General features: G+C 40.4%; 1 long non-coding RNA gene across 1 annotated transcript in view; it reads left to right on the top strand.

Moving 5' to 3' along the window:
* Positions 1-25,002, top strand: part of LOC128832114 (uncharacterized) — a 211,923-nt gene that overhangs the window by 149,013 nt on the left and 37,908 nt on the right. Inside the window, exon 2 of the long non-coding RNA XR_008443901.1 lies at positions 7,424-7,508. This is a non-coding gene — a long non-coding RNA (uncharacterized LOC128832114). The remainder of the gene's footprint in view (positions 1-7,423; positions 7,509-25,002) is intronic.

Raw genomic sequence — 25,002 nt, 5'->3', positions numbered from 1 at the left:
GGTGCTGTTGAAGTCCATGAGAGTTTTGCCATTGTCTTCAGCGGGGTCAGGATTTCGTGCAAAGTCATTTTCAGAGCTAAAGAAGTAATGAATAAGCTGCAGCAGATCACCACCTGCTGAAAGCTTATGCTGAAGAGAAAAGGGGATTCCATGCACATCAAGCTCCAGAAGATCTCTGTATTGAAAGGAGAGGCATGCCCAGAAGTGAAGGAGGCAGCAGGAGACATTACCATCAGTGACTGTTTCAGTCTTAATGCAGTATTTCTGTGCATGTATATTCCTCCCAATCTTCTCTTCCATTCAGAATAGAATGTTTACATATCCTTTAAAATTCTACAGGATTCAAAACAAGAACAGCAACTAAAATTAGTATCAAATAAAGGATGCAAGGAAATGTCTTGCTTTGAGAATTCTGTGAGCACAAAGTGGTAAAAAATGTTGAAAGGAATAAACATACAATACAGTGTGTCTGAGAGTATCAATTTTCTTTTAACTGAACAGTAAAAGATGTTTCTTTGCAGGAGGAAAAAATACTGTACTGGGACTAAAATAGTACCATTTGGCTTAAGCACGCCATTATGGCTCTGAGATATGTACAAAGGAACAATAGCAATGAAGCCACATTTGTTCTGGTTTTGCTACTCTGTATGACAATGAGCTTTCTATATTAGTCTGTTCAAATAAATTAAAATCTACTTTCTAAGTGAATGGAAGCTGGAAGTGAGAAAAAAAGGGAAAGTGCAGCTGATAGTGCCATTGATCTGTGCAAAGATATTAATTTGTCCTTTGTTGTAAGTTCTTTTTATCATGAGAATCTCTATCAGTTGAAACACCATGTTCCCAGTGAATATCCTGAGGGCAACAGCAGGAGAAATTCACGCAGTGCCACACAAATGCTCAGCTTCAGTCCGTACAGGGGTGATCAATTCAAAGCGTAAACAATAACATTTAAAGAAATAATAAAAGGGAACTGAAAACAAGTAACAACATAATTAAAAGGCAGCCTCCTGAGAGATGTGGAGAGGCTGGGGGCAGGGGGAGAGAGGGAGGCAGAGAAACAATCCAATCCTTCAGCAGGAGGACTTCTGTGAGGAAAAAAGCAGTTCAAGAGAAATTGCCTTCAGAGGAAAATGGATTTTTTTCCCCACAGTGTGTAGAATTGGGTTTGAAAACCTAAGGATCAAATCAAATCCAAGTCACGGTAAAGAATAATCAATGTGACTTATGATTTGTTAGGTGGCTGCAGGGAATCATTCAGCCCAGATTCCTGTTCTTGAAACAATAAAGTAGAGTTAATTACCAGTGCAAACAACTCGCTCTCCTCCCCACCCCAGCCACCCTTTTATGAAAAAGCATATTAACTTTAATAAATGGAGCTTTGCCATTGACTTCATTGGACACAAGAGAAGGCCTCTAAATTGGTAATTTAAGTAGGGAGTCCAAAGATGGAAGAGGCCATGCACTGAATTGCATTTTCATCTCTATAAATGATTCCTTTCGGTCAGGAACAAAATTTGTGCAATCATACACTCATAGAGTTTAAGGCCAGAAGAGACCACCAGATCATCTAGTCTGACCCCCAGTACATCACAGACCACCAACATCACCCAGCACAAAACCCAACAACTGAAATTAGACCTAAATATTACAGCCCACAGGAGGCTAGACTTTCATGTACCACAGGTAGAGAATAGGAGGGATGAAGGAGCACCAGTGGCTCCCACAATGGCACAGAAATGATTCAGTGAGATATACTCGGATAATCCTGTCAAGTGACCCGCATCGACACGCTGCAGAGGAAGGTGAAAACCCCCCAATCTTACCACTAGTCTGATCTGGGGGATAATTCCTTCCTGATGCCATTTATGGCTGTCAGTTAGACACTGAGCACGTGAGCAAGAATCAGGTGCTCGGCTGGCTGGCTGGGAAAGAGAATGTTCTGTGCCACCTCAGAGTTCTGGCCCTCCCAGGCTCCAGCTGCACCCATCCCAGAAGGGAACCTTTAAGCTGACCTCCTGTATATCCCACTACCACCACCACTCAGCACCCATACACTAAACCCAACAACTGAAATGAGACCAAAGGTTTACAACCCACGGGAGACTCAATTATTGTGTGTCACTGGCATAGAAGAGGAAGGACAGAGGTTTCACCCACACAGGGGGAAAAAAAATCTCTTTCTGGCTCTTGCAGGTGGCTGGCTAAAACTCAGAAGCATGAACTTTAGGAACATAAGACAAACTGGAATTGAGCCCCAGGGTTGTTGATCCCTGCCTCCTGCCATCACAAGCAACCCTGTCATATAATTGCACTCATAAACTTGCTCATTTCTCTCCTTAAAACAAATTAAGTTGCTTGCTCCCACAACTGCTATTGGGAGGCTGTTTCAGAACTTAATCCCTCTAACGGTTAGAAACCCTCTTTTAATTTCCAGCCTGAATTTGTTCATGGCCTGTTTATATCCATTTATTCTTGTGCCAGCATTGTCCTTTACCTTAATAGTCTTCACCCTCCCTGGTATTTACCCCAATGTATTTATAGAGCGCAATCCTATCACCTCTCAGCCTTCTTTTTGCTAAACTAAAAAATCCAAGCTCTTACAGTCTGCTCTCATAAGATAGGCCCTCCATTCTCCCAGGGCCGACGAGAGCAGGGGGGAAGCCGGTACAAATTACCGGGGCTCGGCAGTCCGGAAGGGGGCCCAGGACCTGGCTTCCCCGGCTTCCCCTCCCTCTTGTTGGCCCTGTTTAGCCGGTCCACCCTTGCAGGGGGACCCTGAAAACATTTTTTTCACCGGGGCCCGAACCCGCTCTCAGTGGCCCTGATTCTCCTGATCATCTGAGTAGCTCTTCTTTGCACCTGTTCCAGTTTAAATTAATCATTCTTGGTCATGGGTGACCAGATTTGTACACAGTATTCCAAATGAGGTTTCACCAGTGCTTTGTAAAATGGCATTAATACTTCTCTGTCTCTACTGGAAATACCTTGCCTATGCATCCTAGGATTGCATTAGCCTTTTTCACAGCTGCATCACACTGGTGGGCCATAGTCATCCTATGATTCACTCACAACTCAGCTCTCTCTCTTCTCCTCTGTCGTCCAGATGATGATCCCCGAACTTGTAGCAAATGTTCTTATTAGCCCCAAACTACATGACCTTGCTCTTCGTACTATTGAATTTCATGCCATTTCTGTGACTCCTGTCGTCAAGATCATTCAGATCTTCCTGTATAGTATTCTGATCCTTCTCTGTATTGATGATGCCTCCCAATGTTGTATCATCATCATATTTTACTAGCACACTCCTACTTTTTGTGCCAAGGTCATTGATAAAAATATGGAACAAGATTGGTCTGTAGACTGATCCTTGAGGAACTTCATTAGTAACCTCCCTCCAGTGCAATAATTCACCTTTCAGCACAATACATTGCCTTTTCCCTTTTCACCAGTTCCTTAGCCACCTTACAATTCTTGTACTGATCTCCACCTTCCCTAATTTAACTAATAATTTCCCATGTCAAATGCTTTACTGAAGTCCAGCTATATTAAATCTACTTCACTTCCCTATCTAAAAAAATAAAAAAAATAAAAAAACCCAGCTATTGTCTCAAAGAAGAAAATCAGGGGTCATAGATTAGCTTTAGTCTCCTTCCCATCCTCACTGCATAGCAGCTGTCATCCTTCCTTATTCTCTTTTTCTTTATATAACTAAAAACCTCTTATTATTTATTTTAATTTCCTAGGCAAGAACAAATTCAGCTTGACCTTTAGCAATTCTCACTTTATTTCTACATTTATTCACCTACACAATGTAGCTATCTTTACTCACCAACCCTTTTTTTCACTCCCCTGAGAGTCTCTGCTCACTCCTAATAATCTTTTTGAGACAGGTTTCAGAGTATTCAACCAATTGGGTTGGCACCTTTCCCTACAAGATTCCTTTGCTTGGGATGCAAATTTCAGATAGTTTTTGTATAGCTGATTAGAACAAATTCCAAGCCTGCTCTGAAGAGCTCCTTGAGCTCTTCAATCCAGTTAACTTCTTTATCTAGTTCCCTTAATTTCCCAAATTCTGCCCTTTTGAAATAAAAAAAATCATAGTTGATATCCTGATTTTGATTATTCTTCCATTTAATTAAAACTGAATAAACTTGTGATCATTTGATTCAAGGATATTTCCTACAATCAACTCTTCTATTATGTCCTCACTGCTTATCAAAACCAAGTCTAAAATTGCATCACCTCTTGTTGTTTCGGTGACAAATTGATGAAGAAAACTATTGTCTATCACAGGGGTAGGCAACCTATGGCACACGTGCCAAAGGCGGCACATGATTTTCAGTTGCACTCACACTGCCCGGGTCCTGGCCACTGGTCCGGGGGTCTCTGCATTTTAATTTAATTTTAAATTAAGCTTCTTAAACATTTTAAAAACCTTATTTACTTTACATACACCAATAGTTTAGTTATATATTATAGACTTATAGAAAGAGACCTTCTATAAACGTTAAAATGTATTACTGGCACGCAAAACCTTAAATTAGAGTGAATAAACTCGGCACACCACTTCTGAAACCCCTGGTCTATCACATCCACGAATAACTTCGCCCTATCAGTATTAGCTGCAATTATTCTTCATTCTACATCTGGGAAGTTAAAGTCTTCCATTATGACACAATTACCAAAAGTATTTCTCTCTCAAATAATATTGAGGCGATCTCTAGCCAAATCTGACCCTGAGGGTCTATTGCAGACCTCTACCACTATCCTAACAGGACCTCTTTTACAATCTTTCCCCAAAGTGATTTTTGACCCAAACAGATTTTGTTTTGTCTATGCTATTGCTTTTTATTTCTTTACAGTTTACTGCTTCAGTGATGTACAATGCTACCCTGCCACCTTCACCTTTATTTCCATCGCTCCTAAACAGAACATACTCTTCAATACCGGTATTCCAGTCATGAAAGCTATTCCACCCTGTTTCTGTAATCCCTAGGATATCTAGTTTGACTTCCTGCACCAGTAGTTCCAGTTTTTCCCCGATTTGTAACCTGCTCACTAGTCATATAGATGGATTACTCTTGTTACTGACCATCCTATTACTGTTTTTGCATTAAGGAGGCAATTTTGGGCTCCAGGATTGTCAATCTGGTAGTTTTCATGACCGTTAAGTGCACTAATAGTAAATAGAAACCATGATTTTCTTAAAGGCTATTGCTCAGTCAAGGTGGTGCTTGTAACTTCACACCAATTCTTCCTGAGGATGCTGGCCTTTTCTATATTATGAAAAAGAGCAGTGCATCCTGGGTGCAGGAAAAAAATCAGTTGGGAGGACTCCGAAAAGGAAGGTGGAGAAAGGTCTCAATAAATGAAGAGTTTCTGAACAAGAATATGTTTTCTTTCTCCTGCTGTCATTTATGAAGATTTTGGAAATAAAACAGAAATTCAGTTACCCAGATGCAGAGGGTCTATTGAATATAAAAATATATTTATATTTGCTTTAGCACTAATAGGTGAGGAGGCTCGCTCTGGCTATGCTTAGGGTTGCCCAACACTTCCGATTACAAGACCCTGTTTTCAGTTGAATATAACTTTGCCAAATTTTACCATTCAGACTGCAAGTATCCATCCTGGTGTCTGCCTCAAGCTAGCTGTTGCTGTTGTTTACTTTCAGCCAAATCACTTCATCCTTTTCCAAAAACAAGGCTAGGGAAAAATAGATTTCTCAATGTTAAAAAAAATTCCTGGTGACTTTTTCTTTGGAAAGCTCTAGCACCCCTATGGTTTGAAGTAGGGAGTTGACATCTGACAGTGTAATGGCTTTGTGTCAGGGATGTGCCTTTAGCATCCCCCTGAAAATCAGCCCAAATTTAGCCAAGCATTTGGAAAAAAATTGCAGTTTGTACATGCTCAATAAAGACTTTCTAGAGTTTAATAGCTGACTCTCTGAAGATTCCATCTTCAATGAGCATGCTCCATCCCCTTACCAATCCTAGTGTTGACCAGAATGCACATGCACCACCCCGACATAGTGACTGAGCATGCTTCAGCCCAGGGCTACGGGGACAAAGTTGTATTTTCCCTATAATGGCTGCTCCTGGCTGTTAGCAAGGAGATTGTCTTTCCTGTACTCTCAATGTCCCCCCTACTGGCACCCAGGCAGCTGGAAGGAAGAAGCCATCTGATTCAAATGCAGAAGGGAGAAGAGCCAGACCTAGGGTATTGCAGGGAGGGCCAGAGGAACAGATGGGAACAAGGAGCCTGGGGTGGAGACTGGGACTGGGGGCTGTTAGGAAAGTGAGTGCGTTGGGGGAGAAGGGGGACTGAAATTGAATGAGGAGCCAGGGGAGGAAAACACTGGGACTGGGAGCCAATGGGGAAAGGGAATATGTTCTGAGAAGAGGAGCAACTGGAGACCGTGGGTGGGGGAAGAAAATAACAGATTAGGGAGTAGAGGAGGAAACTGGGACTGGCTGGGCAAGGAGACTGGCATCAGAACATGAGGACTGGGTAGTCAAGGAGAATGGGATTGGGACAAGAAGCCAAAGATGGGGTAGAGACATGATTAGGATAGATTAGCGGGGACAAGGGAAGAAGAGGTCAAGCTTATGGGGAATTGGCAGAAGTGTCTGTGCTCACTAGGAAACATTCCCATCAAGAGCCTGGAATGGAAACCATGATCTGCGAGTTTCACCATTCCTCTGCTCTCCGCAAACAGCTGTGAAATACACTGGCAAAGTTCCCATTCCCCTCTAGACCTGGTCTACATGGAAGAGGACAATAATTTCTTACTATAAATTACTCCGTTAGCTCAAGTGGCAGATGTCTGTGCAATGGATCAAAAGGTTGCAACCCTGCTGATGAGTGTCAATATAATGGAATTGTTTTTTCCCCCGGTTTGCTTTTTTTTTTTTTTTTTTACAGTAGGAAATTGCATTATTCTACATTATTCTATATTAACGGAATATTAAGGTTGCAAAGTCACGCACTCAAAAGTTTGGAAATGCCAGCATTAAGGTTGCCTGTGCCAATTTAATTTGGCCTGTTTATGCATATGCATTACAATATTACCTTTAAATTACATGATCACATTTTCCCACAAAACCACCTCCCCAGCATCATTAATCCCCAGAGCAGATCCATCGTATGCACTGAATCACAGCCGTGTAGTGGAGGAAGCTGTTGGCTATTTTCCTGTAGGAAGCTTGCATCATTGATTGCAGAAGTTGGAAAGTGGACAGTGAATGAACTAGGAAATTTCAGGAAGAGAAATAGCGATTTCACAGTTGAATGCTACCATGGAGAACCGGATTCTATTTCTGCCTCTGCGACACAGTTTCTATGCAGTGCTAGGCAAGTCACTTAAAGCAAACTTTTCACAGGTGGTCACTAACTGTGTGTTCTTCATTTTCTGGGTGCCCAGGTTGATGCCCCCGAAGTTTGATTTGCAGAAGTGTTGAGTATTCAGAGCTGCAACTGAAGTCAAGGGGAGCTGGGCTTTGACCACAGTAAGTGCTATATTATGTTAAGTACTCTGAAAAGTCAGACCCTCGCTGTCTCAAGCTGGGCACCCAATTTTAGTAGATACGTTTAACCTTAAGCTATGTGCCTCAGTTTGCCAACAGTAAAATAGGAATAATACCCACTCATCTCACAGGAGTAATGTAAAAATAAATTAATTAATATTTGTGAAACACTCAGATACTATAGTGGTGAGTACCATAGAGGAGCCCGGGAGGAAGTTAATAGTTCTAACTACTGAATAGTGTCTGGTAAATAAGGTGAGGGGCCACACATTGAAGAATGCGGAGAAAGCCATTGGAACAAGTTACCAAGGGTTGTGGTGGATTTTCTATCACTGACAATTTTTAATTCAAGTTTGGATGTTTTTCCTACAAAATCTGCTCTAGGAATTATTTTGGGGAAGATCTATTGCCTGTTTCCTGTAGAAGGTCAGACTAGCTCAGAGGTTCTCAACCAGGGGTCCAGGGCCCCCTGGGGGGCTGTGAACAGGTTTCAGGTGGTCCGCCGAGCAGAGCCAGTGTTACATTTGCTGGGGCCCAGGGCAGAAAGCCAAAGCCCTGCCATGCGGGGCTGAAGCCTGGGGCCCTGAACCCTGCCATTGGGGGCTGAAGTCAAAGCCTGAGCAACTTAGCTTTGTGGGGCCCCCTGTGGTGTGGGGCCCTGGGCAATAGCCCTGCTTGCTACTCCCTAATGCTGGCTCTGGCTTTTATATGCAGAAAAATGTTGTTGTGACACAGGTGGGCCATGGAGTTTTTAATAACATGTTGGGAGGGTTGGGGGGAGGCTCAGAAAGAAAAAGGTTGAGAACTCCTGCACTAGATGATCACAATGGTTACTTCTGGTCTTAGAATCAATGAATCTATGAAAAAAAAACCCCACAAAATATTGACTACCTACACCCTGTCTTCAAGAATGGGTTCTGGTTTGTATCAGTTTATTTGAATGGCTTTTGGGTTATCAAAATGTACCTTTTGCCCTGTTCCCCAACCCACTCCTGCTTCCATACAAACACACGCTACTTATTAAGATCAATACCCTCAACTTCTAGAGAAGCCTTTTGTCAAGGGAGTTTAAGACACACACTGTTACAATGGCTGGTAGCTTAGGCACAGGCTATTGGCAAAAGAGCAGAAATTATGTGGTTTTGCGGACGACTTGAATTTACAGCAGCGTGTGTCCACAAGCAAAGTATATGGGTGTCTTTAATCCACTTCATTGTTTGGAGCCACAAATAATCAATTATTTTTCCTGTGCTGTTTTGGGGCTTAGATAGTTCTACAGCACTATGTGTGACTAATTCTAGAACCACATATCACCAGTTATACTTCCTCTGAAACAGGCAATAACTGTAATTATGTAGAATTGAGTAAGCTGGCAGTAAGCTACTTCATTGCCCGTAGCTCCTGAGTCATAAAAACTTTAGTGCTAACAGGAACGTGGACGGTTGTAGTTTTGCTGCATAGTCCCAGCAGACTCAATTAGGAAAAAACTTGCATTCTTTGGAATTATTGGGGGCTACGGGTAAGTGAGTTGGTTTTAGTTTGATTTTCCAGATAATTTTAGATGGATGGAACTCAAGATGCACTGAAATATTGTGTAGAGCCCAATATGTGTGTACCATCATTTGAACCTTTGGATGCCTTTACTATTCCATCCTCAACATTGTTTTAGACCCAATCCCCAAAATCTCTCCTAGCTGTTATAACTATACCCACAATTCTTTTTCTAATAACCCCAACTCACTGCTCCCAACCGTCCTCTTTCACCCCTGTTCTGACTCTTGGCACTACTTCAAGAGATCTAGGAATTGCTATTTCTTCTTTCGTTTAGTTTCTCCCTCCCCAGTTCTCTTACCCTTCCCTTCTTTGCCCCATACCTTTGAGAACAATCCTCTGGCCTTGAGTCTAGCAACTTAGCACACTGCCACATCTTTCAATAATTGGTGATCCAATAATATTCTGTGATGTTTTGTATCAGAACCTGGCCCAGTCCTCTGGACTGACACCAGTCTATTATGAGGAGACCCAACCACTGAATCCCATATGTTGCTTAGCCCCCTGAGCATGGGTATTGACTGATCACTGGTCCTAGCACTAAGAAGAACAGGAGTACTTGTGGCACCTTAGAGACTAACAAATTTATTAGAGCATAAGCTTTCGTGGACTACAGCCCACTTCTTCGGATGCGGTCCTAGCACTAGGTCTCTTGGGTGCATGCACAGGTGCACACCCCATGTATGACACTCTTAGGGGCAGAGAGACCCACTGTCAGGCCACCTAGCCCCCAGAATCAGTGCCCGAGCCCTCCCAAGACCCCAGTTATTTAGAGATATTCCTCCTCAGAGTCCATCTGGCTTGGAAGTTCTGGTTTCCCAGTTATATCTTTCAGGGACCACATGACAATAAACGAATGATCACAGGCTTAGGCACAGCACTTGCAGCACAGCAATCTTATACTGGTGAAATAAAAACGTATGTCTCCATGGGCAGTTATGTGCCTGTTCTATCCTGATGCAGAACCCTCAGCCTGCAGAACTCCCTGAAATCTCCTGCAGCCAGGTAAGCATTAGCATACCAACTGTTGTTCAAGAACTGGATGAAGAATTGGCTTGAAACACAGAGTTCCTCTTGTGTGCGGTAGCAAGCCAAGAGATTTGACAAGAGTACAAACTTGAGGCCCTCAAACACCCTAGCACCCCTCAGGGACACATCAAAACAGAGTGAGGTCCCAGGGTAGTAGCAACATATGGGAGCAGTGACGTCCTCAGGCAGTAGCAACATATGGGAGCAGACTAAGTATGTTCTTCAGATCTAGGGAAGGGAAGCCAGAGAATAGAATCATAGAAGCATAGGACTGGAAGGGATCTTAAGAAGTCACCTAGTCCCATCTCCTGCACACATGGCAGGACTAAGTATTATCTAAACCATCCCTGACAGGTAATGGTCCTGCTCTTAAAAATCTCCAAAGATGGAGATTCCACAACCTCCCTAGGCAATTTATTCCAGTGCTTAATCACCCTGACAGTTAGGAAGTTTTTCCTAATGTCCAACCTAAACTGTCCTTGCTGCAATTTAAGCCCATTGCTTCTTGTCCTATCATCAGAGGTTGAGGAGAACAATTTTTCTCCCTCCGATGTTCTTCTCTGGACTTTCTCCAATTTCTCCACATCTTTCCTGAAATGTGGCATCCAGAACTGGACACAATTCTTCAGTTGAGGCCTAATCCACAGGCAGTAGAGTGGCAAGAATTACATCTTATGTCTTGCTTATGACACTCCTGCTAATACATCCCAGTATGATTGCTTTTTTTTTTAAACAGTTTTATACTGTTCACTCATATTTAACTTATGATCTACTATCACATTTTTTGCAGTACTCCTTTCTAGACAGTAGTTTCCCATTTTGAATGTGGAGTATTTTGCATTTGTCCTTATTGAATTTCATCCTATTTACTTCAGATCATTTCTCCAGTTTGTCCAGATCAATTTTAATTTTAATCCTATCCTCTAAAGCACTTGCAACCCCGCCCAGTTTTGTATCGTCCACAAACTTTATAAGTGTACTCTCTATGCCATGACCTAAATCATTTATGAAGATATTGAATAGAACTGGACCCAGAACAGATCCCTGCAGGATCCCACTCATTATGTTCTTCCGGCATGACTTTGAACCACTCATAACTACTCCCTGGAAATGGTTATAGTACCTTATAGTAGCTCCATCTAGGTTGTATTTCCCTAGTTGTTGTTGTTTTTCACCAGGGGTGGTAAAAAAAGATAGTTGCTCAGAAGCTGAGCAGTCTTCTCAGAATTACTAGTAGTGCAGCAGGCAGGAATAAAAAGAATATTTGGTGGCAGGGGAGAGGAAAAAATACTTTTTATCTGAACCTTTGAAAATGTTCAGGATTGCTTGAAATAGAAGATAAGGCTGAAGCTCAGGCTAGTTTAAGAAGGAGCTGGAACTTGCTAGCATTTGGGGGAAGTACATATCAATGATTTTGGGGAGGGGAGGAGACAGACCCTTATGTTATTAATAGCTACGCTTTTTAAATACTATCACACACCACTTTACACTCACAAATCACTTTTCAACCCTGGATCTCAAAGCATTTTGCAAAGCAGAGTAAATATCATTAATCCCACTTTACACATGGGGAAACTCAGGCAGAGAGGTTAAACGAGTTGTTCAACATCACACGCTGAGTCAATGGCATAGCCTGGAATACAACTCGGGTCTCCTGACTCCCCGTCTCATGCTCCATTTACTGAACTGTTTCTCTTTACGCTTAATTTTTTGTAACATTAACAATGTTTCTTGTAAATGCTAATTACAGACTAAGAGACTATTTACATTTAAACAACATTTATAACAAAAATAAAGGCAGTAGGAGAGATAACGTGAATTATCTTTGCTGTTGCCAAGGGACTCAGTGTTTAATACCTGGATTATTTCACACAGTCTCTCTCCAGTATGCTGATGTTCTTAGATGAGCTAGCAAGCCTCTCAAACCCTGTCTGAATTAGCATTGCAAGTTTCTAGACACTTTCTCTTAACAGGAATCTTACTGTACCCACTCTTATAAAACCACATCTTTGAAAAAAATGATGACTTGAACCTCGCTAATCTAGTAAAAATGCAATAACCAAAAGCTATTAGAAACCAGGCTTTATTTTACTAGCAATTTTTTATCTTGCTTGAGAACACAGAGCATCCATCACAGGAGAACAGCGGAAAATACAGCGATGAGATACAATCCAGTAAGGAACACATCATTTTGTTACATTTTACTCTAATCTGACCACACTCCAGATTTATGCCTCAATTACTGCAGCTGCAGAGGAGGGCAAGAAGCATTTTATGACCAATTCAGTGAGTGATTGACAAACAACTAGGCATGATTTAGTCATAGTTATCAGAGACTTTAATGTAAACTTTGCAGGTTGATGAATTACTAAAAGCTGACCTACCAATATGTCCTGATTTTATATCAGGACAGAGATATTGGTGCATTAGAAACATAATAGATTAGATCTGCTGGATAATCTATTTACCTGTAGGATTTTCTCACACCAGACACCATCTGAAACTAGTACTCTCAGCCTAGTTCAGTAGTTCTGCTCCACTACCCTGGTGCATAATATGTTTCGCTTTTTGTTGCTCACCTTAGTAGCTGTCTGTGAGTGTTAAGGACAGCATAATCGATGCACTGATCCAGGCATCTCAGCTTGGGATCTTTGTCATGATGGATTACTTGCTGTACACTGTGCTTGGTAGGATCGTGGGTGAAGAGGGATGGGATAATATTTAAAAGTAGTCTGACCATGGAGTACATACTCTTCCAATAAATATGTCTCTTCAGACTATACATATTGTATGTAAGAACCTGTCCAGATCTCTCAACCTTCCCCTTTCTGGCCTCCAGAAGTCTTTGCTTGTTTATTTCATGCTGCATTGTGCTTAGCCAGTGATTCTCCCAGTGGCATATCTGAAGGAGGGCTAAGGGAAATCTAAACTACAGCTCAGATACAGTATGCAAGTTCAAATACTTACCTTCATTTTTTCTTTCTAACCACATGAGAACAGAAAGAGCAGGATCAGTTGCAATCCTGCAAGGCTCCTTGGAACAACAGACCAATAACATGAATCCAATGCCTATTATTAATATTGCCACAATGAAGTTCTGTGTTTATAATTTAATGATCTATCAGAGCTACCACCCCGTTTGATCATGAATCAGCATCTACTTTTTCTTTTCTAGGAACTATAACTGCTGAAGGGACACACGCTTGTATCCCCATTCTCTTACCTACATTAGTCATGTGCTTTATCCAGTGTTTAACATATTTGAGTTATCAAAGTTCCATAGGGATTTTCAGTACTTTCCCGCTTCAACAGTTTTGTTGGTAAAGCTACTAGCGCCACATTTTGAAAAGGACCCAACCCATAGACAACACTTTGTCCATGCAGACATCTGCACCTGCCTGTATGTGCATATGGCAGATTCAAACACATGCAGGGGCACTAACATTTGTGCTTGAACCACCTGTATATGCAAAAATAAATAATCAAAGAATCAAAATTATACGCACACACAGGTTGGAAAATCTGGCCCCTAGCGTTCAACAGGGCTAACAGGAAACTTGCCTTAAACTATACAATCCTAAGTACAAGTAATTGCATTGATCTAAATTGGGACCCCCATGTGATCTCTGACTATCAGTCTATACACTTGTTTTTGACTAGTAGCAATCACCAGAACTGGATTTAGGGTTGTAGGCACCACTATTAAGGTTAGTCTTCAGGGCTATCCAAACCCCATTCGCTCCTAACACCCACATTGCCCAGCAATAAAGTTCTTTCTCAAGACACCAGGACCCCCAGTAATATACCAGAGAAAGCCCCCTACCAAGTTCCACAATGGCATGCCATCTTAGCATCTGGATTTCATCACTCAGCTAAAAAGCAGAGTTAAACTCACCAGTGACATAGGTAGACAGGCACAACATTACTGAAGCCAATGGAGTTGGATCTACTTATGGTAGTAATGAATTTGGCCCTCAGTGTACTTGATTAGGCCTTTTTCATCAGAGGCTCCCTGAAGCATCCATTGACTTCAAGGGTGTCTAAAACTAGCTCTCTCACCATCTCACAGTATAAAATGTACAATAGTGAAGTACTTTGAAAGCCTACTGCTCTAACACAGACAGTTAAAGCTTAGAGTCTTTGCACATACGACATTAAGCATAAAGGCCCGCCTGTCCATTATGGACAATTTATCACTGATTACAGATCATAGCAGATTAACAGCCTAACCCCTTTTCACTTAGGGCTTTCTGCCAGAATACACAAACACTGGGTAATGAATAGCAAAAGCAAATTAAACCCTTATCTTCAGAATCTCTTCTGTACTCTCAGTAAAGCATCTCTCACACATCCTGTGTGTGTGTGCACGCGTGTGCTGTATTCAATATGAAATCCTTACTTAAGGGAATTTCTAGATTTTCCACTCACATGCCAGAATTAGTCCCTTGGTTGGGCATATCAGCTGGGGAAATGAAAAAACACTCTGGTCTTTCTGCATGAAAACTGATCCTCCTACTCACAATTGCGTCTCTTGAGAAGAGCCTTGAGGTATGATGCTGCAGCAGACCCATTGCAGAGGAATCAAAGGAGCTGTTACAGTGTAGTGACTAAAATGTGCACTCGGAGCTAAAAGTGCATGGAGGGAAGCCCCCTTACCACAGAATAACCTCTAAAATGTGGATTTGCCATGAAACAATTAATCGTATCAGTCTATTGCCTGACTACACCTGGGCAACACAATCTCAAAGGTGTTCAAAAATGTTTATTGAGAAAAGTTAGTTGTATACGAGCATTCTACTAAAATCAGCTATCAAATATTGCAACAGAACACTTCTCAGCTGTCGCATCAACATCCAGCTCTTCAGCTGGTGTAAGTCAGGATAATTCCATTGTTACTACTTCAGTCCACAGCAGCTGGGGATTAGTCCGAAGGCTCCAATCTGTGAAGATCAGCTCTGTACATTTGTGCAGGGGTGGCGCTATGTATTTTGCCGCCCCAAGCACGGCAGTCAGGCGGCTTTCGGCGGCGCGCCTGCAGGAGGTCTGCCGGTCCCGTGCCTTCGGCGTACCCGCCACCGAATTGCTACGGAAGCCGTGGGACTGGCGGACCTCCTGCAAGCAAGCTGCCGAAGGCTGCCTGACTACCGCCCTCACAGCAACCGGCAAGCCGCCCCCCGCGGCTTGCCGCCCCAGGCACGCACTTGGTGCACTGGTGCCTGGAGCCGCCCCTGCATTTGTGGATTCTACAGTTTAATTTCCCATCTGGTGAGTGAGCACACCTCTCCAAAGTAAAGAGATCCCTAAGAGAATACTGAAGTTTCTGTAGCAAGCAACATTACTCCAAAAGAAAAGCCGGATGTACACACTTAGGTATGTTTAAAAATCACATTGCAGTTGCAGTGTGATCATTGATGGGAGAGCAAGACACCCATTAACATTTTAGCTTGCTGCCTTTTCAAAGACTCACCTGCTTCATACTGTAATTATTAGCATCATAATTCACTTTTATTCTGAGATTGCCTTTGAGCTGGACCTTTAGTCTGATTTTAAGTATATTTGTATGTCTAGGCTAAAAAATGAATATGTCAGCAATAATCACAAATGAGTGACCCTGAAACCTAGTTTTATTCATTTTTATTGGGAGTGTATTGTCAAATTGCAGATCTGAAAACTTCTAATTTTTTTTTGAATTAGCAGTCAAGTGGCATTGTTTGTTCATTGAAATAATAGGGTCCATTCAACGTAAGAGATTAATGATCCATATTAATCAAGAACCTGTTTCCTGTAGCAAACTACCAGTTTGGGAAGTAACACCAGAAATTAGATTAGCTGTTGGGATATATGGCTGATTTTTTCTAACCATGCATTTTAAGTGTTGTAGATAAATGAAAAACAACTTATTTTTGGCTTTAGTTTTCAGTGTGGAACACCAAGGGTAAAAATAGCCCCAAACCTACATCAGCTATTTTCCCATGTTATATAAGAAATTGTACTGCCTAATAGTTGCAAGATGTAGATAAGAACATCACCAAATATATTTTTCATGTGGTTCCCTATTCAGGAAAGGGTGTGCAGTTTTGTTTCTACTGTACAACAACAGCAACCATGCCTCAGTTTGCCTTTCTTGGTATGGCAGGTTAGCTTTCCCACTAGACTGAAAGATTCATCTCTTCCAAGGTAACAAAAACAATCCACATCTTCACCAAGTCTTTTTCCCTGGATCACAGCCCTCCACTGAGGGTGTGTAAGACTTCTCCTCTCTCAGGATACAACAGAAACACACCCAGCTGACTCCTGAGTGTCAGAGGGGAGCTCATGCCTTCCCTCTTCCAAAAGTCCTAGCCTTTAATGCCTCAGAAACAGTGAAGCAGGTTTCAGGTATGACCACCAACTCTTTTACTGGTTCCTTATGCTATCTATGTTCTGCCACAAAAACCATGTACTGTTGCCAACCCTCATGATTTTATCACAAAACTTGTGGTTTGTTTCCCTTCTCAAGGCCCCAGCTCTTTGAATCAAGAGACTGCACGAGAATCTCAGCTTTCTTTTTCAAGGAGAGTAAGTTTATTGTCCTCCTGGTTGTGAAAAACTTAGAAACAAAGTAAGTACACCCTAAAAGCTCAGAAACCAGAAAGCAAATAAAACCCAATTGTTCTTGTTTTTAAAAAAATCATGTGATTAAGCTGATCTCATGATTTTTGAACACTTACGATTGGCAGTACTGCATTACCTCTTCCTTGCTACCCAGACTTTTAGCTATCTTTTTAGTCACTTCTGGACCCTTCTTCAAAAGCCCCCTCAACACTTTTCTAGGTTTTTGGGTTAATGAGACAAAACTCTTACCCTCATTTTCACTTCTCTTTCACTCAGTAGAAAGACTCACAACAAAACTTACTCCTTCCCAGTTCTTGGGGGAAGGGATCTTATATTCCTTGGCACACTTTCCCATCATTCCTTGTTTTGCTTTTAACTCCTAGCAGCCCTGGGAACTACAAGTCCCAGAGTTCCTCTGTTCTAGGCTGAACTAGAATAAGACAATGGTGAGCCTGTTGCTTGCTCTAAAGGGTCGGCATACTGTGTTATTTAGGATATGCTATAATCACTTCAACTGAAATGCGGTTGGGGTGTCAGCTGTTTCACTGTATATTTAAACCCTCCATAGCAGTTCAGGATGGAAAATGAAGAAGAATAGCACATCCATATGAAATTATGTGGGGAATTTAGATATGCAGAATGAAGTTACATGAACCAGAATATGGACAGGACACTGTGGTAATGCCTTTTATATCATAATAAAACCTTGGGAAATGTTTTGAGAAAACCTGGGCTGAGGTTGAGAGATTTGGACTGAAATTCAGTCATTTCTCTGGATTTTGAATGTTTTACTCAAAACTCAAATAAAAACTCATGTTTCATTTAAAGAAAACAACAACAAAAAATATTCACAGGAAATCCTATTAAGTGATACCACCAAGTTTCACTCAGCTCTAGTTTAATATTTTGCCACTGCTCTTTTGAAGAGTGCCATGCAATGGTTAATAACCACAAGAGGGTTAAGATATTGGCATTACATGATTCTGAAAGGTTTTACGAGTAAGGTGGTGAACCCTAACTTGATTTAGGAAGAATCTAACTAGATAACCTACTGGTGGTCCCTTCCTGCCCAAATGATTTAATGATAATTCACAATGACTATTCTTTTATAACAACTCATAAGAAAAAACAACATAATTTCCATGGAGGGGAGGGCTAGCTCAGTGGTTTGAGCATTGGCCTGCTAAACCCAGGGTTGGGAGTTCAATCCTTGAGGGGGCCACTTAGGGATCTGGGGCAAAATCAGTACTTGGTCCTGCTAGTGAAGGCAGGGGGCTGGACTCAATGACTTTTCAAACTCCCTTCCAGCTCTAAGAGATAAGATATCTCCATTTTTTTCATAAAGATGAATGTCCTAGCAGAGATGAGCATTGTACACTATCTGTCTATTTGCAGTCTATATGCATACTCTACTGATATTTTTAAAAGATTAAAAGGGATACAATTTTCAAAGGATTGCAGTCATTTTACTTAGGCAATATAATCCTGATTTTTGGAAGCAGGTTCCCAGTTTGTACCCATGAGTGAAGCAAGCAAATAAGATATTTAGATGTCTTAACTACATCACTTGCATCCACAAATTGTGGTGGACCTCAAAACAGGAGGCTGGGTTGAGTTCTGTCTTAAAATCAGGCCTGTGTGTCTTACGGTAGCACATACAATGACCTTTTATAAGAGCACTCAGAGGCATAACAGCCTATTCCATCAGATTTCAAAAGCTAGGCTGGTTTGAATCGAGTCAATACTTGATGAGAGACTCCTAAGAAACACCTAGCTGCTGTATGAATTACTGATGGGGATGCAGTATGTGGCACTTACGCATTTGCATGCCTAACAAATGAAAGCTCTATCATGCTCTTAGGCCCACTGTGCTTCTGGAGATGTTGGGTTTTGCATGAGAGCTAAATCTTCAGTGCTTGTTGTCATTAAAGATTTTACAGCATTGTAAAAGTTGCATTAATCCCGATGTCCTGGACAAATTCCAACCAGCATAATTACTCTCTGTCTACCTTAACCACTAATTTGAATGGAAAAAGCTTTTCTGCACTTTCTGTCCTAAATAGTAGTGTACTAGCATCACTCTGTGCTGTTATCACAGCTGCACTGTTTCATCAGAGGGATTGCCTTTCAGAGCTAGATGTGAGGGATCACTGTGTATAGTAAACATATCAGTTTGTAAAGCACTTTGGGATAAGCACTATACAAATTTAAGATTATTATTAGAACAGCTTGCACAGTCTCAGAGGATGTGCTCATAAGCAGTGTGATTGTATATCGCAATATCTTGTGTGATATAATATGTAGAGTCAATGCTATACTGTAGTGTTTACTGTATATGAAAATACTTTGTATCATACAAGGTATAACATAAATACAATGAAGACTGGCCAAAATAAATAAAAAAAAAATCACACTATCACATATATTTTACATGTATGTTGAACACATTTGATCTTTCACTATGCAACAAATGCATGAAACATGCATTTTTGTCTCCCTATAATGTATGAAGAGGAATAAAAAATTGATTTCTCAAGAATAGTCAAGATGTTTCCTGCAGAAATCCCTTTCTTGCTCATAGAGGGAGCTTTTATAAGACATGAAAATGTATAACAGATTAAGGAAACAATCTTCCATTTTGCTTATTATAACAAGGTTTTCATTTATTCAGTTTTACTGCATTTTCCTTCACTCAAAACCAATTTCCTTTAAGGAAAATGGTTTCTGTACTATTTTAAATTGTTTAAATATTTTACTTTATTAAAGTTTCACTAAAACGCTATGGTCTTGATAAGATGGGGACTTCTGCCTCCAATAACTAGCTTGTGAAATGTCAGTCAAGACCTTACTTTTAGCAGGAACCGACTACAATGTTTTTTGTAGATTTCTTTCCCAAGAAGTTCTGCTAAGAACTGGTGCTTAATGGAATGTGATCTGCTTAAACTCAGTCTGTGCACATCAATTTCATTCAATATGTATGGTTAGGTATCACCTAAAGTCCTCGAACCCTGAATCCACAATGTTTCCTTCTCATTTTTATTTGATTCCTTTCTGAAGAAAGTGGCCAACCTAGTTTCCTGTCAGTTAGCAAAAAGGTTAAGTTATCTTTGATTGTTGAAGAACTCTAACTGGCTTACGAAAATGACACCATTGCCTGGACTTTAGGTTGCATTTTAGTATTTGCTTTTTTCCTCACGAACATTCCCATGACATATACAGAAGGTCCAGTCAAGACATCCCCAGGAAAGAAAATGAGACCAACTTTGCTTAGAAAGAAGTGAAATCAATGAAGAGTTTGAGAGCAAATTCCTTGTTAATGACTACCACTTTTCAAAGTGTACACATGATGCCAGGATAGCAGGGAGACACATGCATTATAATATGATAGACAGATGACAGATTTGAGAATGCTAACATTAAATCACATTTACTAACAAAACATTTCAAAGTTCTGTTATACACAGACATTATAACAATATTTGTCAAGAAATGGAACATATGTACTTGCTGTTCCTAGCTCTTGGATATTTTTTTCTGTGGAAGGAATACATATGTAACGTTCAACAGACATCAATAAATCTTTTCCCTTGCCAAATCAGAGTAGCTGTTCTTAATACATAAGGTCTTTCATAGGTAGGAAGATGTTCTTCTTAGCGGATGTAGATTGGTTGAACTGTCAGTCATTACTCTAGGCCTGAGGCTGAAGAAACTCCCACTGCTCCTATGTCCCTGATCCACCAGAGATGAGTGACTGGTGGATCTATGTGGCCAAGCAAAGCCAACGCACTTCAAATTTCAGATATCATAGATTCCAAGGCCAGAGAAAGGGACAATTGTGATCGTCTAGTCTGACCTCCTGAATAAACAGGCATAGAACTTACCCCAATTAAGTCCTAGAGCAGATCTTTTAGAAAAACATCCAACCTTGATTTAAACATTTTCTGTGATGGAGAATCCACCATAATCCTTGGTAAACTGATCCAATAATTAATTATTCTCACTGTTAAAAGTTTTTGCCTTATTTCCAGTCTGAATTTTTCTAGCTTCAATTTCCAGCCATTAAACCATGTTATACCTTTCTCTGCTAGGTTGAACAGCCTGTTATTAAATATTTGTTCTCCCACATACGTAATTATAGGCTATGATCAAGTCACCCCTTAACCTTCTCTTTGATAAACTAAATAGATTCAGCTCCTTGAGTATATCATCTGTTCTAATCCTTTAATCATTTTCCTGGCTCTTCTCTGAATCCTCTCCAATTTATCAACATCCTCCTTGAATTGTGGACAACAGAACTAGACAAATATTCCAGCAGCAGTCACACCAGTACCAAATACAGAGGTAAAATAACTTCTCTACTTCTACTTGAGATTCCCTTATTTATGCATCCAAGGATTGCAAGAGCCCTTTTGATCACAATGTTGCACTGGAAGCTCAGATTATGCTGATTATCCACCACAATCACCAAATCTATTTCAGAGTCACTGCTTGCCAGGAGAGAATTCCTCACTGTGTAAGTATGGGCTACATTCCTTATTCCTAGAGGTACTTTTTCTTTTAGACATATTAAAACACATATTGTTTGCTTGCACTCAGCTTACCAAGCAATGCAGAACACGCTGTATCAGTGACATTTCCTCTTCATTATTTATCACTCTCACAATTTTTGTGTCTTCTGCAAACTTTATCAGTGATAATTTTATGTTATCTTCCAGGCCATTAATAAAAATGTTAAATAGAACAAAGCCAAGAACTGATCCCTGCAGGACCCACTGAAAACACACCCGTTCAATGATGCTTCCCCATTTACAATTACATTTTGAGACCTGTCAGATAGCCAGTGTTTAAACCATTTAATGTGTGCCATGTTAATTTTGGAACTTTCTAGTACTTTTAATCAAAATCCCATATCGTACAAAGTCAAATGCCTGACAGAAATCTACCTTATTACTTTTACCAACCAAACTTGTAATCTAATCAAAAAAAGATATCAAGTTAGTTTGACAGGATCTATTTTCTATCAACCCATTAGTTACATTAGCCTCCTTTAATTCTTTATTAATCAACCCTTGTATCAGACACTTCTTTATCTTGCTTGGGATTGATGTCAGACTGACTGGCCTATAATTATCAATTATCAAATATTCACAATCAATTACTCGTGACAAAAGCTAATGACTAAGAATTCTGTGCAGAAGCAATTCAGTGAATTTTGAGATCACCCAAAAAGGGTAAAAATGTATGCATAAATGTTCTGCTTTTTTTTGGTTGAAATTCAAATTTTGATGACAAGTTTCATCAATCATCATGGGCCATATTGTGAGCCCTTTATTCCCATTGGTGAGCAGTTAAACCAGCAGCAGTGAAGTTAATTGGACTGCTTGTATGAGTGCTGCTCTTCAGTGGAAGTAAGGGGTTCACAATCTGACCAAATATTAGGTAGTTGCTTAATCTAGTTCTTGGTGAGAATTTATTCTAGAATAGAGTGCTCCTAGAGCCACATACTGCCCTTGCCCTGACATGGGTTGAGTGGAAAGTTACTTGATGAACAGTCCCATTGAGTTCAGTAGTGCTACTTGTGAAGAAAAGCACTACTCTGTTTGTGTGAGTGCTGGGATGATGTGGGTTTTATTTTTTTTATTTTTTTGGCAGAGTTCATTGCTACAGCACATACCACAGCCTTTAAACATTCAAAGAGGGACTGTTGTTTCTCTTCTGTAATCAGATGGCAGAAAGTCCACATCTTTTTTCTCATTATTTCCTCCTTTTACCCCTTAATGCCCCCTCCCTGCAACAAACTCCCACAACTGTTTATTAACAATTTTAAGTACTTGTCCAAAGTTTGGTTGTACTCTAATTACATGAAAACCTACAGAAAAAATAAGGTAGGTGAGGTAATGTGGTGTACCTTATCCAGTGCATCAAATGCCCCAACAACAACTATGTTACTGAAACCAGACAATCACCATACTCTTGAATGAAAAATGATAAAAAACAAAAACACAACATTATCCATAGGTAATGGATAAATTCATAACTCTGCTAGAACTAAAAACCATGGACTTAACAGAGACACTGGTTTTATAGCTCATGACAATTTCTAGCACACCCCATTGCCTGATAATCCTTAACTTCCACTTCATTTTAAGGAGTGTCCTACAGCCTGTGTGAACCCCTTGTGGTTAACAATCTGTCCCTACTTGTATTTAGCTCAGACACTCTGCTTACCTTTCTCAGACCCAAAGAAGAGCTCTGAGAAGCTTGAAAGCTTGTCCCTTCCACCAAGAGAACTTGGTCCAATAAAAGATGTTACCTCACCTACCTTGTCTCTCTAATATCCTGGTACCAACAAAGCTACAACACCACTGCAAGTAAAGAATAAAGCAGATAAGATAATCTGATTTTTTAAAAAGCGGAGAGCTGGGATGTATTTTGTACAAAATATATGATTGATATCTGTTGAGGCAAATATGAAAAGTAAAGGCAGATGAGAAAATTAAATCTTATCTAATTTATAGATGTTAGCTCATAGAAAATACATATATATCTTTTAGATAGCTATTAAAATAATGATACTCTCTCTCTACTAAGAAAATTCATACACAAGGTCCAAATATCAGAGGGGTAGTCATGTTAGTCTGAATCTGTAAAAAGCAACAGAGGGTCCTGTGGCATCTTTAAGACTAACAGAAGTATTGGAGCATAAGCTTTCGTGCACGAAAGCTTATGCTCCAATACTTCTGTTAGTCTTAAAGGTCCAAATAGTTACTATTTATTCCATAAGATGTGCACACTCTTTATTTGTACATGTTAAGGGCCACATTTTCAAATGGCTTAAGCAAGAAAAAAACTAGATTTCTATTTGAAACTAGTTGTATGGCATAAATAAGTCCAGGTTTCAGTGTGCATAAATGCATGCCTCATGACGGGAGAGATTCCAGAAGACTGGAAAAGGGCAAATATAGTGCCAATCTATAAAAAGGGAAATAAGGACAACCCAGGGAATTACACAACAGTCAGCTTAACTTCTGTACCTGGAAAGATAATGGAGCAAATAATTAAGCAATCAATGTGCAAATATCTAGGCGATAATAAGGTGATAGGTAACAGTCAGCATGGATTTGTCAAGAACAAATCATGTCAAACCAACCTGATACCTTTCTTTGACAGGGTAACAATCCTTTTGGATGGGGGGAAGCGGTAGACATGGTATATCTTGACTTTAGTAAAGCTTTTGATACTGTCTCGCATGACCTTCTCATAAACAAACTAGGGAAATGCAACCTAGATGGAACTACTATAAGATGGGTGCAAAACTGGTTAGAAAATCATTCCCAGAGAGTAGTTATCAGTGGTTCACAGTGATGCTGGAAGGACATAATGAATAGGGGTCCCATGGTGATCAGTTCTGGATCTGGTTCTGTTCCATATCTTCATCACTGATTTAGATAATGGCATAGAGTACACTTATAAAGTTTGTGGATGATACCAAGCTGGGAGGGATTGCAAGTGCTTTGGAGAATAGTATTAAAATTCAAAATGATCTGGACAAACTGGAGAAATGGTCTGAAGAAATAGGATGAAATTCAGTAAGGACAAATGCAAAGGAAGGAACAATCAGTTGCACATATACAAAATGGGAAATGACTGCCTAGGAAGAAGTATTGTGGAAAGGGATCTGGGGGATCATAGTGGACCACAAGCTAAATATGAGTCATCAGTGCAACGCTGTTGCAAAAAACACGAACATAATTCTGGGATGTATTAGCAGGAACGTTGTAAGCAAAACATGAGAAATAATTCTTCCGCTCTAGTCTGCACTTATTGGGCCTCAACTGGAGTATTGTGTCCAGTTCTGGGCATCACATTTCAGGAAGGATGTGGACAAATTGGAGAGAGTCCAGAGGAGAGCAACAAAAATGATTAAAGGTCTAGAAAACATGACCTATGAGGGAAGACTGAAAAAAATGGGGTTGTTTAGTCTGGAAAAGAGAAGACTGAGGGGAGGACATGATAACAGTTTTCAAGTACATAAAAGGTTATTACAAGGAGATGGGTAAAAAAATGTTCTCCTTAACTTCTGAGGATAGGACAAGAAGCAATGGGCTCAAATTGCAACAAGGGAGGTTTAGGTTGGACAGTAGGAAAAACTTCCTAACTGCCTGGGTGGTTAAGCACTGAAATAAATTGCCTAGGGAGGTTGTGGAATCTCCATCATTGGAGATTTTTAAAAGGAGGTTAGACAAACCTGTCAAGAATGGTCTAGATAATAGTTAGTCCTGCAGTGAGTGAGGGGACTGGA

This window comes from Malaclemys terrapin, chromosome 2 (genome assembly GCF_027887155.1).
Source record: "Malaclemys terrapin pileata isolate rMalTer1 chromosome 2, rMalTer1.hap1, whole genome shotgun sequence".
In the NCBI taxonomy this organism is placed as follows: domain Eukaryota; kingdom Metazoa; phylum Chordata; order Testudines; family Emydidae; genus Malaclemys; species Malaclemys terrapin.
This window is presented reverse-complemented; position numbering and strand designations above follow the sequence as displayed.